General features: G+C 58.1%; 1 protein-coding gene across 3 annotated transcripts in view; it reads left to right on the top strand.

Moving 5' to 3' along the window:
• Positions 1-8,084: 8,084 nt before the first annotated feature.
• The window catches only part of SRC (SRC proto-oncogene, non-receptor tyrosine kinase), a 31,285-nt gene continuing 22,955 nt past the window's right edge, over positions 8,085-16,414 (top strand). Inside the window, exon 1 of one of the 3 annotated variants that reach the window (XM_072878880.1) lies at positions 8,085-8,374. The gene's annotated coding sequence lies outside the window, so the exon portion shown is untranslated. The remainder of the gene's footprint in view (positions 8,375-16,414) is intronic. The other 2 variants (XM_072878881.1, XM_072878882.1) reach the window with 2 other exon arrangements.

Here is a 16,414-nt window from a genome sequence, read left to right as displayed (position 1 = left end):
AATAAATACAATCAGAATCTCTTTGTTTAAAAAGAAATCTCTTTTTAAAGTTGTGCTGCCTCTTTCCATGCATTCATTGTGAAAGCTGCCAGAACTCTCAGACTATAGGAACACAGGGACATAAATAACCTATTCATCAAAATGATCCATTAAGGGAAAGCCTTTCAGATGCTTTAATCTGTGAGAAATTGCTTAGTTAATACTGTCAGGCGTGTGTGTATCTGTGTTTGACTTGGAAGTAGCAAATTATCTCCCAGTGCAGCTTCAACTTCCTGGAAGGAAGGAGGAAATGGTGCGATGACTAAATTAATTTGCCTCTCATGAGAGATTTTGGCTCTGAGAGCCCCCATGAAGGTAGTGATAATAAAGGCATCATTTGTTAATAATACGAGCAGGAGATTAGATGGGGTTTCAGTAGACTGATAATAGGGCTTTTCAGTAGCCCCTCGGTGTGTGATTGTAGCTCAGGTTTATGTGGCTGGAGCGTGGAGCTGTCTGGTGGCTCTTCTTGGCTGCAGTAAGACCGGCGTGGTAGCCGAGCTCTGGCAAGCGTCTGTTAGTTCCCTCACCAGAAAACCAAAACAAGAGAAGGACTAGTGTGGTGACTCCTTTAATTCCCAAGCACTTTTCTCCAGGCGGTTTTGTAATTAACATCCCAAAGGGAGCTGAAGACCTCATTAAGTAACTTTCATTGAAGGGGAGGTTTTCAAAGGTCTGCCTCCAAATACCAGCCAGTAGGCAGCACCTCGGTGAACGGCACCTGCTCTGCCACCCAAAGCCCAGGAGCTGGGCTGAGAGCTGGGTTTCCTCTGCTAATACTTGTTACGAAGTTCCTTTCCCTCAACAGGCCAAGCCTCAGCTCTGAAGAAACATGGCTGGGAGTTGAGAATTCCTTGCTTCGTTTTTGATCATGTTCAAGCAGCTCTGCCTCTCTGGCCACGCTCATCTCGAGAGCTGTGGCCATTGCCGTCCCCTTGAGCTGTCCCACGCTCACAATGCATCCTTGTGCTCCTCCAGTGCAAGCAGCACAGTCCCTCGAGACGGGCTAATAAGTAGCTCGTGACTGGAGTTCCAGTTCACATAGTTCAATTAAATCCCTGTTAATCTTGTTCAGACCTAATTTACTTTCATTCTCATACACACGCTTCTCTGCTTCAGAGGGATTCTGGTGAGGTTCCCTACTGACAGGAACTGAAGAGCTCGAGGCCATCTTTGAAGAGGACTGATGTTTGCAGAGCAGCCCCCTTGTCGAGTCAATAAGCTAAGATCATTTCCCAGCCTGTCATGGAGAATGTGAAAGTATTCCTTCAGTGCCTGGATTTCAGGGAGCGTCAAGGCTGGATGTGATGATGCTCGAGGAGAAAATCAGGAAGCTGTAGGAGGGGAGGACCTGCTCAGTATCTCTCTTTCCCAGGGCACTGCTGAACTGTTCCCCTGTGTGCATGTGTTAATTTTTGGACAGCTGAGAGCTGGGATGCTGGACTTCTCTCTTGGGAGCCTCTCTTACACGCTGATACTTCTTCCCGGCAGAAGTTATGTTGTTCACAGCCTGTGGCCTGCAGGGATCGAGATGACTGTATTGATTTAGTTGTTTGTTTATTAATCTCATGAGGCATGAGAGACTGACTGCAGCAAGAAAATGGGATGATGAATGGAGAGTGCTGGAGTACAGAGCATGGCTGCTTGTTTGGTGATTAGGCTGATTGCCAGCTTTGGCACTGGGAAGGGATCTGACCCTCCTCCTCTTCCTCATCCAACCAGAAGGGATGATTCGTTTGGGAAGCATTCCCTTTCTCTCTGGCAAGAGACATGGGCTGTAATCAATGGTTGCATTTCTTAAATTGGCAGTTACTGCAGGTCCAAGGTCCTGCTCTTCTCCTCTGGTAGTCTGTGGCTTTTGAGCGGTTGTTTGTGGGGGTGTTTTCTGGCTTTTGCTACCCAGGCCAGTGTGCAGTAGCTGGTCTAAATGTCTCTTGCTTGGGGCTGGCAATTGCAGAGCAATGAACTCGGCTTCCTGCCTCTCCCTTGAAATTCAGCTGATTTTCCCATTTCATATTGATTCTTCCCAATTTGTGGCTTTTCTGTCACCGTAATTCACCCCCATGCCCCCTCTTGTTGCTTCCACCCTGTAGACTCACATCCATTGCAGTTCTTCTGTCCTTGCAGCCAAATTTTACCTGCCAGTGACAGACAGTGGGTATCACCTGCTGTTACAAGGACTGATACAAAGAAAGAACATGTGGAGAAGCAGCCAGGATGGAGAAAGGTGTCCCCTTGTAATCAGCCCCGTCAGCATGTTTCTCTTCCCTGATGATTTTTTCGACCAGCAGATGTAATAACTGCTGGGGAAGGACAGCTCTCCACCTTGGGAGCCCCAGGTATACCCAGGAAGCTGTGCCGTGCACATCAGCCTACCCCCTGGGCCATGAGGTGTTAAAATGATTAAATACTACACTTGCAAGCTCTTGTGATAAGCAAGCACTACGGTGCTGTGCGTGCTTCACACCACCCGTTCAGATCCTGCTCCTCGCCAGCACACGCAGATTTGTCTCGTGCAATCCCCAACCTCTTGTAGTGCTCGCTTCCCTGGTTTCATTTAGTGCCTGGAAGCCCCGGTGTGGCTTTGATGCTCCTTTCACCCTGCTTGCTGGAGGCATGAGCAGCCACGCACCGGGAAACCGCAGTCCCGCCGAGGACCGCAGCGACGCAGAGCGGTTGGTTGGAGCAGAGAGGGTGACGGGTTCCTCCATGGCTCGAGTCCAGCCTTTTTGGCTGGTAGGTACAAGGTAAACCTGCTTCAGATCACATCTGCTTTGCTTTTTAAAAACATCTGTTGCCTGGCTGATGTCTTTTGTCGCACTTGAAGAGCTCGGCTCCCGAATGGGGGATGCTGTGGGTGGAGGGGCTGAAGGGCTCTCACTTCTTCCTATCTTCAGTCCTAGGCAAGGAGCTGTGTCCCTAGTACCATGCTCTACTGGAAGTCCTATTTACATGCTAAACGCAGCATTCCTTATTTGTGAAACCTGCACTCTGGACTGTCCCTTGTTTATTGGCAGACAGCTGTCTGAGCCCCTCATGTGCCGCCCCTGTAAGTGTCAAGCTCAGCCAGACCCGCTTCATGGACTGGGGCCACGGAATGCATCAGCACTGGCCTGAGATGTCTCATAGGCACTTCCCCCTGCCTTCTCTTTGGCCGCTGCTTCCACAAAAGCCATCCCAAGCTTGCAAATTCACCTCGCCAAAGCTGGCGTGGGGCTTGTGGGGTCACGTCCCTCCGGCTCCCCAAGGGCCGCCCTTGCACATCGGCATGTGCTGGGTGGGTCCACGCTGTAGTCGAACAGCTGGACCGCAGCTGCCGGGGTCTGCGCGGGAGAGGGTCCTCATGGCTGCGGGCCCTGCGGGGCGGCTACTTGGGATGCTGCGGCGGCTCCTTTGGGTGGCTGAAGCGGATGTCCCCAAGTGTCAGGCCTCTGCGGTGAAGGGAATCCGAGGGGGAGCAGTTTTTGGGAGAAGGGGAGAAGCTGCAGCCATTTCTGCTCCCTACCTCCCCCTTTATTTAGCTCACTTTAAACTGAGCACGGATCCAAACGTCATACGGTTTAAATTTTTCAGATCCAGACTTTGGCCTCCTCAGCCCATCCCTGGCTCGAAGGACCAAGACTGGATGATTAAGGGGAAACACCCTTGTGTCTGCTCCGGCTCTGCGTGGTGGAGGCTGCAGCCGCTTGCGGGACGGTGAGCAGCCGGGTGCTGGCAGGGAGGCTGCCTGGGACCCTTCTGCTGCCCTGGGATTGCCAGAACCCCCAGGGCAGGGTCACCTGGATGCGGCTACTAGAGCTCTGCACTAGCCAGCCATCCCTCTGCTGCTCTGTTAGCAAAGCAAGCCAGAACGAGGGCTATAAATCTCATCTGGACGAGTTTCTGTGGGCTTTTCTGAACCGTTCTTTTCTATTGATACTAAGACTGGCCAAAAAGCAGAATTTCCACCGCTGGGAAATGCTAACGTTTTGTGTGCGGCTTTTCTGCTGAGCTGAGGCAAGATGCAGAAAGTGTCGGACTTTTGTCCAAATGAGCTATTCCAAGATACCTAATTCAGATTGTATCGAAACATCATATTTTATCAGTCAGAAACCTGATGGGAAACGTTGTGTCTCTGTTGAACATGCAGATCATTTCCCCCCACAGCTGTTGAACTCGGTGCCTCCTTATCAAACATTTGCATGTCACCAAGTCAGTGGTTTTCCCCCCCTCCCCGTCCCGCCGGTCCTTTCCCCCAGGAATTTTGCAGTGACACTTCCTGGCTGGGGCCGCCTCGGTGCTGGGGTTAAGGGCCCCTTTTGCACGGCAGATTGTCACCACACTGAGGGACGGGTCCTGAGCCCTCCTGGTGACTTCTTCTCAGCCGCCCCTTTTTATCCTACAACCTGCGGGACGCTGGCGTTTGATGCTCAATGTGGGAGAGAATGGCCGGAATTAGCGTTTCTTCCATGAAATATTGCTAAATGGCTCGTACTGCAGGAGTTATTCTGGTCAATCCCCCTTAGTAAATCAGCTCCTGAGCTCGTAACTGCAGCTTCCCTAACGGGGCTGGTGGTGCCCGTCGTTTGCCATCACACACTCACTATTGGCAGGATTGTAAAGCTCAATGATCGTAAAATCTCCAGGCAAGAGCCGTGGCTGCTTCTGCGTCTGTCCAGCATCTCAAACACAACCATTATATTATTAATAGTAATAATTCCTGCAAATATATTTGGAATTTGCAGTGAACAAAATGCAGCTAGCCTCAGGAACAGAATCCATTAGGCAAAACTTATTCACGCTTGCCAAGGGGATGCTTAAAAATAAATCTGGCTGGAGATGAATAGATGTTTTGTTGTAAATCCACAGCTACGTTGGAGAGGTCAGGACTCAGATCAATTACTGGACCCAAAAAGCACCCTCTCACTTCGCCGGAAGGTCTCAGGAGCCCCGTGGAGCAGTTTGATCTGCACACCTGGAATGGGAAGGAGCCACGTACTTACTTACTCATGCCTCTAGTAACTCTCATTCTTCTTTTTCTTGATGAAACTTGTGTAAAGGTCAGCAAGAAAGCACAGGAATACCTGAGCATGTCTTGATTTCTTGTTAGAATATCATTTCAAGGCGTGCTGTAATAACTGAGCCACCAGAAATATTCAGTGCTACTTTTTTTTTAATTTGAAAGTACCTGGTTTTCAGTTTCTGTAACCCTCTTCCTCTCCCTGGGGTGGGTTTTATCAGTGCTATTTAAAAGTGAAGAGAAGGAATCATCTCAAGAAAATAAGTTTCAGTGAAGAGACTGAAATCCCTAGTTGGGTAAAAAAAAATAATTGTGGATTAGACTGTTTAAAGATAAATACGTGGAGTGGGGCAGGAGGGAAAGGAAAGGAGGCGGCTGAGGGTGTCCTCAGGACCTCACAGCTGAGCCAGGGACGCACTGAGGTGTGCTGGGTTGCTTAAACTTAAATGGTCTTTAAATCACATTATCGCCAGCGCTGCATGTTTAATGTCAGAGCCTTGTGAGGGCACATTCCTGAATGCGAGCCCGAAAGATAAGAGGCTGGTTTTAGAGAGTATTTGCCATTTTAAATTTGCACGTTGGCATCTTCTTCGAAGAAGAGATTATGTCGTAGACTTGGTCTGGCGTGTTTGCTGTGCCTTTGCTGTTTGCCTTCCAGCAACAGGCCAGCACCGCCAGAGATGAAAACTACGATTGTAGGTCAGCCTGTAGAAAAGGACTTGATTGCAAAAGAGGAAAACAAAATTCAAATATTTATAAGTCATAATTGCATCTTAGATTTGGGTCTGGATCCAGTAGAGGCTGAGTCATCCTAACCAGCTCACCCGGGGCTGGGGCCGGGTCCCCGCTCCCCCGGGGCTCTCTCCCTTCCCCAGCGGCACCTCACGCCTGCTCCGGGACTGTGGAGCCGGTGCTCCTGGGATCAGGAGGGAGAGGGGAACGTCGCCATTTCCCTGCGCAGGCACAGCAGGGAGAAGGCGTGGGGGACCCCAGGCATCGACGTGCCCCTCTCTTTGCCCTACAGTATGTCCGAAGGTTTAACGTATGAGCGAGCAGAGCAGTACCCCGGGGCTGCCCCACGCCGCGCGGTTAATTCCTTAATCCCACGTCGGATGTTAGATTGAGGAATCCCCCCCTACACATCCCCACGCCAGACGGATAGCAGAGGGGGTGGCTATGAATTAACACCCCCAAAAAGCCTCACTACAAACCGGGCTGCAGTTTATGCTCCGGCAAGGAGCAAGCGGGGCTGCTGCCCCCAGCCCAGCCGCTCTCCAGCACCGGCCGCCCCACGGGTGTGCGGGGAGCCCGGCCACCCCCTCCCAGGCCTGGGAGGGAGCCGAGAGGCAGGAGGGAAAGTGTGGGCCCTGCCTGGCTCAGCCCGGCTGTAGGGACCTTATCAGCGAGCGGCTCCTCCCAGGGAAGGGCCCCTCCGCGATGTGCTGGCCGGGGGTGATGGATCAGTGCGTGCATGGCTCCTTGTTCCTAGTGACTCATGGATTCGCTGGCCTTCGCCAGTGTCATGGGAAATATTTTTTTAATAACTCAAAAGAACAAGGCAGGGGGGTGGGAAACAGAAAGCAAAACTCCGCCACATAGTTCTCTGAAACTTGTTAACTTCCCAAATTGTTTCTGAAGTGTCAGGTCTTGCTCAGAGTAATGGGGTTTTCAGAAATCCCTGCTGAGTGGTGGCAAGGGTTGGTCGGAGGGGTGGGCAGGGGATGATGGAGGCGGTGCTGGCTGTGGAAATACAGCCCACGGGCCACCGGTAGCCGGCCGGCAGCTGAGCGTGCCTCATAAACCAGCTAAATGGGGGTTTAAGGAGCGGTCTGCTTCACCCCATTTCTTCCTGGAGGATAAAGAGACAGGGAACACCTTAGTGGATCGCTGATGGGGGAGGTGGGAGGGCTGCCAGCGCTGCTGAGCTGGTCGGGCAGCCCCGACGGGCTCGGTGCAGGTGTTGGGGTGCCCGGCCGAGCCCTGAGCCCGTGTGTGTGCCCCGGCACTGCTCTGCGCCGGGGGAAAGCTGGGCGTTTTCCACCCGCTCCTGGTGCTGGAAAGGGAAGGTGCTGAGGCGCGAGGGGAGGGATGGCTGGAACTGTCCCCGTGTGCCCACCTGCCCAAGCGGGACTCAGGGGGACCCGCATCTCACCTGTCCCTGCACGGGGTGACGCTGCCAGCTGGGGACTGGGCACCCCAGGAACACCCACAGCTCCGTTTGCCTTGTTTTGGAGGCCAGCACCGGCTGCAGGGGTGACCTGGCGGTGTATTAACCCCCCCAGGTGTTTGTCCCAGCACAGGTGAGTGAGGGACACAGCAAAGACGGGGCAGATGCCCCAGCGGGGCACGGCCACTGCTGCCCGCTGCCCGCCAGCACGGCCTCCAAAGGGCCTCGCAGCTGCCCGGGGTTCCCCGGGAGGCCCAGGACGTGGTTTATCTTTCCCTGCTTTTCCTCTACACTTAAGTTTTGCCGCCTTCTGACTTCGGAGATAGGGGAAGGAGGATTGCAGCCCCCTGGGAGGGCGAGGTGTCCCTCCTGGGGATGAAGATACACAGATTCGAGTGCAGAGTCTGACAAAACGGCGTTTCTCCCTGCTGTTCGCCGTGTGCTGGAACTGCTTAATAAAGCAAACCCCAACCCAGCCAGGTTTTAACCTCCTGCAAATCACCTCTCTTTTGTTACCGGCTCTGCCTTCCAGGTAAACACAGCCACGCAGCCCGCCGGGGCGAGGAGCGCTGGGCTCGGCTGGCAGAGCCCCACGCCGCGGGGAGCCCAGAGCCCCCAGCCCCTCACCCGCGGGGCCGCGCAGAGGACCGAGCCCGCCGCTCCCACGCGTGTCCCCGGCGCGACCAGGCGGTTCCCCCCGCCGCGGGCCGGGGCGCGCCGGCAGAGCCGGCGGCGGGGGCGGCCCCTCGCCCGCTGCGCGCCCGCGGAGCCCGGCTGCCCGGAGCCTTCTTCCTTAAAAAAAAACCGCGGAGGGGAGGGACTGCTGCTTTTTCCGCCGTTTCCGGTTTGCTGCCATATTCCTCTTTTTTTTTTTTCCCTCCCCGTGGGTTGCCCCCCCGCCCGGGAGAAGGGGTGAGCGGGGCTGGGCGAGGCAGCAGCGCGCCGGATCCGCGGCGCTGCGCGATGCTGCTGCTGCTGCTGCTGCTGCTGCTGCCGCCGGCGCAGCCCTGAGCGCCCGGCTCGGCTCGGCTCGGCCCGGCCCGGTGCGGGCACCCAGCGCGGCGGCGGCGGCGGGGGGCGGCGGCCGCGCCCCCGGCGCGGAGACAAAGCCGGGGCCGAGCGCTGGAGGCGGGCGGCGGGGCCGGCCCCGCTGCGCGCACAGGCGGGAGGTGAGCGGGCGGCGGCGGCGGCGGCGGGGGGGGATGCCCCGCTGTGGGGCCGGCGGGGGATGCCCGGGGTCCGCCCGTGGGGTCCGGCGGGGCGGCGGGGGGATGCCCGCAGTCGGGTGAGCCGGTTGGGGGTCCGGCGGGGATGCCGGCGGTTTGGCAAGGCGGCTGTGGGTCCAGCCGAGGATGCCCAGGCGCCGGTGGGGCAGCTGTGGGTCCGGCAGCGGGGGATGCCCGCAGTCCAGTGAGCTGGCTATGGGTCCCGACAGGGATGCTCGCGGTCTGGCCGTGGGTTTCGGTGGGGCGGCTATGGGTCCAGCGGCGGATGCACGTGTCTGGCGGGCCACCCGTGGGTCTGGCTGGGGGTGCCGCTGTCTGGCGGGGCAGACGTGGGCCCGGCCGGGGATGCTGAGGGTCCGGCGGGGCGGCACCACCTGCCTGCAACTCCCCTTTGTTGTGATCAGGGGCTGTGGGAGACCCCCGGGAGCGCGGGGCGGGGAGAGCCGGGCTGTATGTAGGCCAGGACATGAAATATTCATTGCCCCCCTGCTTTGATGTCTCCTGATCCGCTTCCCTTGTCGTGTTTGCTCACCGGTAATTCTGGGGCTCATGTCCAGCCCCGGTGGGCCTGGAGAGCTGTGTCCGGCCAGGCTCCTCGCCGTGCCCCTCGCCGGGGCTGGCTGGCTCCAGCCTGCTGGGGGGCTGCAGAGCCCCGGGTTGCCTGATTGAAGGCTTTATCCAGCCGGGAAGTTCCCCCATCGCAGCCTGGGTGAGCCAACCCGCATGTGTGGCTCCGATCGGTGGCACTGGTGTGTCCCCACCATCCCTGTCACAGCCCCCGCTGCCATGGAAGAGCATCGTGGGTTTTGCCGAGCCACACCGGGGTCAGGATGGGCTTTTATCCCTGCTTGCTGCCCGGGTGGCCGTGCAGGAGCTCGGGCGGGCTGTGCTGCGTCCTGGTGCCATTTGGGACAGGCATGGTGGGCAGCCTGCGGGGACGGGGCCCACCGCACAGGGCTGTGTGTGCTGGGGACAGGGGCTGGCGGGGGGGTGGCGTCTCGTGGCGCTGACCCTGGTGCGGTCCTGTCTGGTGCCGAGCGTCGTCTCGGGGAGCTGTGCAGCCTCCTGCGAGACCCGCTGGAAATGAGCGGGCATCTGCCGCATCTCCCCGTGTTTTGCTGGCCGTGCCCAGCGCACTCCTCCCCCAGCCCTTCCTCGCCCCGGCGGCTGCTGTGGTGTGCCAGGGCTCAGGCCCCTGGACTTGGGGCTGGGAGGTGACTATGATCCTGCTCCCGGTCCCAGTCCTGGTCCTGGTCCCAATGCCGTCGAGCAGCAGTAAAGGTCGTATGTGGCAGGGAGTGGGTTGTGCTACCCTGTGTGTGCTCCTGGCTCCCCAGGAGCGATGCAAAGGAAGGGACATGATGTGGCTGCTCAGTGCAGCCAGGGGGTCCCCCAAGACAAGTCCCACCGCCCCGTGGCATTAGGAGCTGGGGGCAGTGGAGGGTGCAGAGCCCGGGGGGTCCCTGGGGCGAGCTCCTGCCTGGGGCCGGCACTGCCTGCACAGCGGGGACAGGGACAGGGACAGGTCAGCACGTTCCCAGCAGTGCTGTACGCAAACTGAGCTGCGGGAAGGGGGCAACAAAAGACTTGATTTTTCTTCCTCCTGCCGGGCTGGTGGTCCCCAGAGGAGGAGGTGTACGGCAGGAGGCAGCTGGAGCGCTTCGTCGCTCTCCTCTCAGCCGAGGAGATACCCACTGCCAGCAGTGACCGGTGCGCGGGTGGGAGAACCGAGCCATGACAAACCTCTCCCAAGGTCCAGCTGTTAATGGTGGGAAGCCGGTGATCCCTGCCAGGCTCAGAGACCCCCCATAGCACCCGGCGGCTCAACACGCGCCCGGGCCCCCGTGCAGCACATGGTGGTCAAACAAGGGGGGGGAGGGGCTGGCAGGGCTCTCCGGGGAGGCATGCGGATGGGGACACGCAGGGGCACATCAGCAATCTTGCACTTTAAAGCAATGTCCTTTTTGTTATTTCCACTGTGGGGCTGCTCCCGACACTTTTACAGCCGGAGAGGCTGATCCTGAGCTGCCTGGAACTAAGCCAGCTGTTCTGCGCCACTTCGTGCTGGCTCAGGATCTGGCTCATAGCAAAACCTTGGCGGTTCGGTGTCTCTGAGATGAAGCTCATGTGCTGGCTCCCCAGGGAGCTGCGTCTCTGTAATCATTAGCCAGTTAGCGCTCGTTTGTCAGAGAAGGGCACCTTTGCTTGAAAGATCGAGGGTCGGTTCCCGGTTCCAAGCTTTGACCCAGGAGCAGCAGGGCTGGGGCTCCTCCAAACACCTCGTCTTCGTGGCTCTGCCAAAACGCAGCCCAATGATTTTTTGGAGATGGGGTTATTTACGGGCTGGCGCAGCAGCAGCTAAGGGAAGTCCAATGTTCCCTGTCTCGATCGTTAGTGGCCTTGCAGTGCTCCCTGCGTTATAGAGATGCCCTAACGATAGCTCTGCCCTTTAATGACTTTGTGCCAGAGTGATGGAAAATCATGGAGGTGCCGTGGGGAGGCAGAAAGGGCCGACCCAGCACCCGGCTGGGGAGCTGGGGGACGAGACGAGGAAAAGAGCTGCAGTTTGTGGTGACCGACCTGCGCAGAGGCTCTGCTGCCGAGACAAGAGGCTCCTTTGCTGCCTTGGTGGCACGGAGAGGACATCAGCGGTCTTGAGGCGGGGATGGCCTTTAGCAGCGTGCGCAGCTCCCGGGAAGCAGCGTCCTCTTGCCGGGCTCACCGAGGCGAGGAGGGGACGGACTGTGGGGCTCCCGTACCTCTGAAATCCCGTCCGCCTCTCCCTGCCGCTGGTGCCAGGATCATCACAGAGCTAAAACTCTTATCTAATGAGACTTGAAGGACTTGGCCTGTAATGTCTTGTTTTAACAACCGGCAAACATCTTGAAAGAGAAAAGGTAGGAGTGAGCAAACAGTCTACGCCTCCTCCTGGCATGTCTAAGGTGGCGGAAAACCCCCGAGCACCACTGGGACAAAGCGCTGTGCTCTGGGCATCACTGGGCGAAATTTGAAAGCCTATCTGAAGCGCTATTGTTTCCTGTACTGTCTATTTTGCAGCTCGGTTTCCAACTTGTTCCTTTATCTCTTGGAACAATTTCCCATCTGAGCTCACTGCCCCAGAGCCCGCCTGGAGACGCGTCCAGCGTGCATCCCGTCGGCCGCGGGAAGCGGCCTTGGCAGACAGCAGCGTGTCCCTGCGCTGCTCCGTGCGGGAGAGATCCCTTTAATCTGATGCCCGGAGAGCAGCTTGGACCTCTGGGTGGAAATAACCATCCTTGCATGGCTGTTCCTGGGACAGGAGTGCAGATCGTCGCTGTTTCCAGTCCAAATTCCACTTTTCGACCGCCTGTAGCTGCGGGTGGTGCGGACTAACTCCCCTGGGGCTCGCGTCTTGCTGAAGTTTCCGCCCATCAGCAAAAAACATGCAGTGTGTCGCAGGACTATTTTAAAGCAGGCCTCAGAAAAATAGTAATGCCTTTGGTCCTTCATCTTTGAAATGGGCAGCAAGCTGGGAGATAGCCCAGTATATTGTGGGCTTAGGAGGGAAAAAAATAATATAATTAATTGGCTGAGTGTGGCTACATCAGCGTGGGCTGCACTCAGTGCTCGGTGCACCCAGGCCCCCGACTTGGCCCCGTGTTGGCACAGGCGATCTCAGCACTGGCTGCAGCGGGAACCGGTGCTGCTTTGCACATGCCTCTGCACACGCATGCTTTGAAAATAAAGCCCTGAAACAGATTTCAGGAACAAATGTGGTTTGAACCTGGGCCAGGAACCAGGACCTGCAAATCTGCATGTTGCACTGGCTTCCCTTCAGGCTATGGATCTCCTGGCTGCCCTCGCTGCGGAGCGGGGAGGTGTTTGGCAGGGCTGGGGGCTGGCAGGGCTGCTGCGGGGCATCGGCCACTGGGCAAGGGGGGGCTGGTCGTTGATTTTTAATTCAGACCTTAAAGAAAGCTGCCCGAGCCCCTTGGCTCCAGGTGGTCTCAGTGGAGATGCAGCATCTGAAATATCTGTAGGCTGGTGTGTGGGATCGGTGGGCTTGTCTGGAGGAATTTGGGGAACAGAACCGCCTGGGCGTTTAAGGCAAAAATATAAGAAATGGGGCACGTGCATAGTGAGCCTGCCCTCGCCTTGCAGCCAGGGAACTGGCGGAGGTTTTGGCAAGGTGTGCAGCCTGGCACGCGTGGGCCCCCACGCCCGGAGGGCACCAGCATGGCTTTGGGGTCCGCAGCAAAGGGCGAGCGGGCTTTGCTGGGTCAGCGCCTCTGCCCACGCGTGACATGGGGACACTTCTTACTTGGGCTGTGCTGCACTTCCGTCCCCGTGCTGCAAGTCTTGGAGGCCGGCCCTGAGTTTCCCAGCCCCATCCCATGCTTGACCTGTTGTGGTCTTGCTCCCGTGACCGTGAGGTTTCGGCTGGCCCCTAGCCCGCTGTGTTAGGGCTGGATGGATGGAGGAAAACCTGACTGCGTGCTGCAAAAATAGCTTCCACCCGGTGTGGCTGCTCCCATCCTTCCCGACCCTGTTTGGCAATCTTGGCCACCAAAAACCTGGGCAATGAGGGTAAAAGCTTGCTGCTGCATTGTCCCCTCCACCATGGGTGAGGTTAACAAGTCCACCCTGTCCTGAGCCACGTGCCCCCTTCCCATACAGCGGCCCCCTTCCCACTCCGTGCCCCGGCTTGGGGGCAGCGTGATGGGGTTGGGTTGGTGCTAAATAGATCCTAAAAATGTCTCCCCTCGGAGCACCCTTTAGCAGGAATTTGGGGTTGGAGGTGCAGCACTGTGTCTGGGTTTCACTGCTCTACCTTGCTTTCCCACCTGGTAAGGAGCATTGCATGCCTCAGTTTCCCTCTCTCCCTCCCCTCCTTCACCAGCCCCAGCTGCACTGCCCTACTCCATGCATGCACCATGGGCAAAGCTCTTCCTTAGGCAGGGCAAATATAATCTGATCTCCATGAAGCACCACCGCCTTCCTCACCTGCTTGGCCACAGCCTCTCAGACGGTGTTTTCGAGGGCTTCCTCCCCAGACTGTGACCCAGCTGGGCACTGACTTCCCCGGCTGAAACCAGCCCTTGTGGCTTGGTGGTTTTGCGGTGCTGCCAGGCTGCAGCCGGTGCTGGTGGCCGGGGGGTCTGGCGGTGCCGGTCTAGGCGCAGGATGCTCCTGGGGCGGAAGCGTGCGCTTGGTGACTTCTGCAAAGAAACCCAACGCTGTCGGACTCACGGCCAGCTCGTCCCAGCCCTTTCATTCCCCTGCCCATCGGGCAAGCATTGGCGGGGCCCCGGTGTGCCAGGGAAGGGATCGGAGCCTCGGCACGGCTGAGGGGGAGCTGCTGGTGAGCACCTTGCTGCGCGGGGCAGGGAGGGTGTCGTGGGACGAGGAAGGGTGCATATGTAGCTGCAAAAGTCAGTGCAACCAGGATGAGTTTCATGCTCCAGCATCACGGACGGTTGAGTTTGGAAGCGTGTGGGGTGGAAAGGCTCAGAGTGCTGGGACCAGTGTGTGTGGCTGGGGCCGGGCAAGGAGAGCAGCACGTGGGGGCAGCTGCAGGGAGCTGCCTGCCCACCCCGGCTGCCTGCGCACGTGCACAGCTGCGTGTGGACGTGCGTGCACATGAGTGTACATACCCTATTCTGAGCCCTTCTTGGTGATTTGGGGATGGGGATAGCTCTCGTGCCGTGGTCTGGGTGGGCTGCACTGAAGCCGCCATGAGCCACAGGTGATGGAAAGCAGAGGAGATGCCCTTTGTCCCTTCATCCCGTCCCCGCAGGCTCTGCCCGAGCGCGGAGAGGGGGGCAGCTCCAGCTCGGGGTGGTTATTTTGGGTAGGAAGAGCAGCAGGAGCGAGGGCTGGAGAGGTGCCACGGGAGGGTGGAAGGTCCACGTGCAGCTCGTCCCACGCCACTGGCTGGTCCCAGCAGCTCAGGGCTGGTCCCATCCACCTCGCCCATAGCCCATCTCTGCTCCCCACCGCCGCTGCAGCGAGCGGTGCAGGGCCGGGAGGTGTGCGGAGCCCGGCTCTCCCCTCCAGGAGCGGCAGGAATAAAAGACACCAGCTCAGCGTTTTTCTTTGTTTTTCATCTGCTCGGGCTGTTTATAGCGAGCACCGTCTGGGGCTGCACTTCCCAGCCGGCTCCTCTCCCTGCAGCTCCGGTGGAGCTGCTGGGCATCCCGCTCGCCCCAGGAGCGGCTGGGGATTCTGATGCAGCTTTTTGGGTATGGAAATGCTGTCTGGGGCTGGCTGAGCTTCTCTGTTTGCCCCTCAAGACCCTCCCTGGTTGCTTTCTCTGACGCATCCTGAGCGAGTTGCTTTGTTTTGGTGGTGCAGATGGGAGTGGCTGTGGGCACCAGCATCTCTTGGGGCTCTGCCACCAGCAAAGTCCAGGCTCCCGGGCATGCCTCAGCGTGGGGTCTGACGGTGCAGAGACCAGAGCCACAGTCCCGGGCTATGCCCACTGCTGCGGGAGCTGCTCCCAGTCCATCCATGCCCGTGGAGGTGAAAGCGGGAGTCGAGCGTGCATTGCTGGAGGCTGATCCTGATCACCCAGCCTTGACCCGCAGCCACCTGCTGCCCCTGTAGCATGTGTGCATTAGGGCTGGTGGCCCCATGGTTCCCCAGAGCACGTGGCTTGTGTCGGGCAGATGCCCCAGAGTCCCAAAGTAACCCAGGAAAATAAGCCGATAATCAGCACAAATTTGCTGCGTGGGATCCTGCTTAAAACTGTTTAAAACTGTTCAGGGGTCTGCAAAGTGGGAAGTGTTGGAAATCGGTGAGGGAAGACCCTTGGCCTCTGCTTGGTTTCTCCTTCGTACCCTCCCATTGCAGTGAACCCAGCACGTGCCCTGCCAAGTCCCCATGGCTCCCGGCCAGGAGTGGGGCAATGCCCGGCCCCACGGGGTTTGTGTTGAGGGTGCAAATGCCCTCCCTGCATTTTCCCTTTTTTTAGCAGCGAGTGTTTCAGTTCCTGTTCCATGTCAGGGGGGTTGCTGGGAGGTTTCCTCCCGTGGGGTCCTGCGGGACCCCTTTGCAGGGCCGGTGGGTCTGCAGCTCCAGCCTTGGAGGGCCAGTGGGTCCCCGGGGAGCTCCTCTCCTCGCTGGACTGGATGGGCTGGTTTCTCTGAAAGTGGAAATGTTTTAGCAGTGACGCCAGCGTGGCCAGGGGTGGTTGTAACTTGCTCAGATCCAGAGCTTTTCTGCCTCCTGCATGTTCTTTGCCCCCTTCCTCCCCCTGCCCTGGAGATTTGCTGCCTGCCTGTGCTGCCGTCCTCGCCCGGGGGTGAAATTGCTGCGGTGCTGTTGGGTGCGGCAGCTCTTGAGCCAGGGCGCGCGCGGGTGGCAGCACCTTTTTGGCCGGATCTGAGCCACCTGTGAGTCACATCAGCCTCTCGCTGCCACCTGCCCCTTCCCCAGGAGCCGGGCACGGGGCGGGCTGGGTGCTGCGTCACGGCCATCCCCGGAGAGCACCCGGGGCAGATGTCCCCTCTCAGAAAGCAGAAGCAAACTGCGTTTCCTGGAGCCCGAGGCTGGCCACGCTGGGTGAGGCACTGCAGAAATGGGGAACAGAAATCCTCCCTCCTCCTCGAGAGGCCAGCTTGTGTCACCGCATCTCTGTCACCCTCTCCAGTGGGGTCGGTCCCTTGTCTCGATGCTTCACCTGGAGGAGGACGGGAACAGCGTTGATGTGATGGGGCCGTGGGAAACTGGAGAATTTGGTGGCGGGTGCTGGGAGCCCATGGATGCCAGCATGCCTGGGGGCTAATACTAAAAATGTACATTTTGGGGGGCACTGAGCACCCTGTGCTGAACTAGAGGGCTGGTTTTGGGAAGCATCTCCCTGTGGCTCCAGGCAGTCCTGGTGGCCAGGAGTTCCGGCTCCTAGTGCCACCCCGGCTCGACATCGGCACTTCCTGGCCTCACGGACACTCCTGCCCTTGGAAGCATTTCCTTTCTGTTTCCTTCTCCTGGACTTGGCAGGAG

This window comes from Ciconia boyciana, chromosome 14 (assembly GCF_034638445.1).
Source record: "Ciconia boyciana chromosome 14, ASM3463844v1, whole genome shotgun sequence".
NCBI lineage: Eukaryota > Metazoa > Chordata > Aves > Ciconiiformes > Ciconiidae > Ciconia > Ciconia boyciana.
This window is presented reverse-complemented; position numbering and strand designations above follow the sequence as displayed.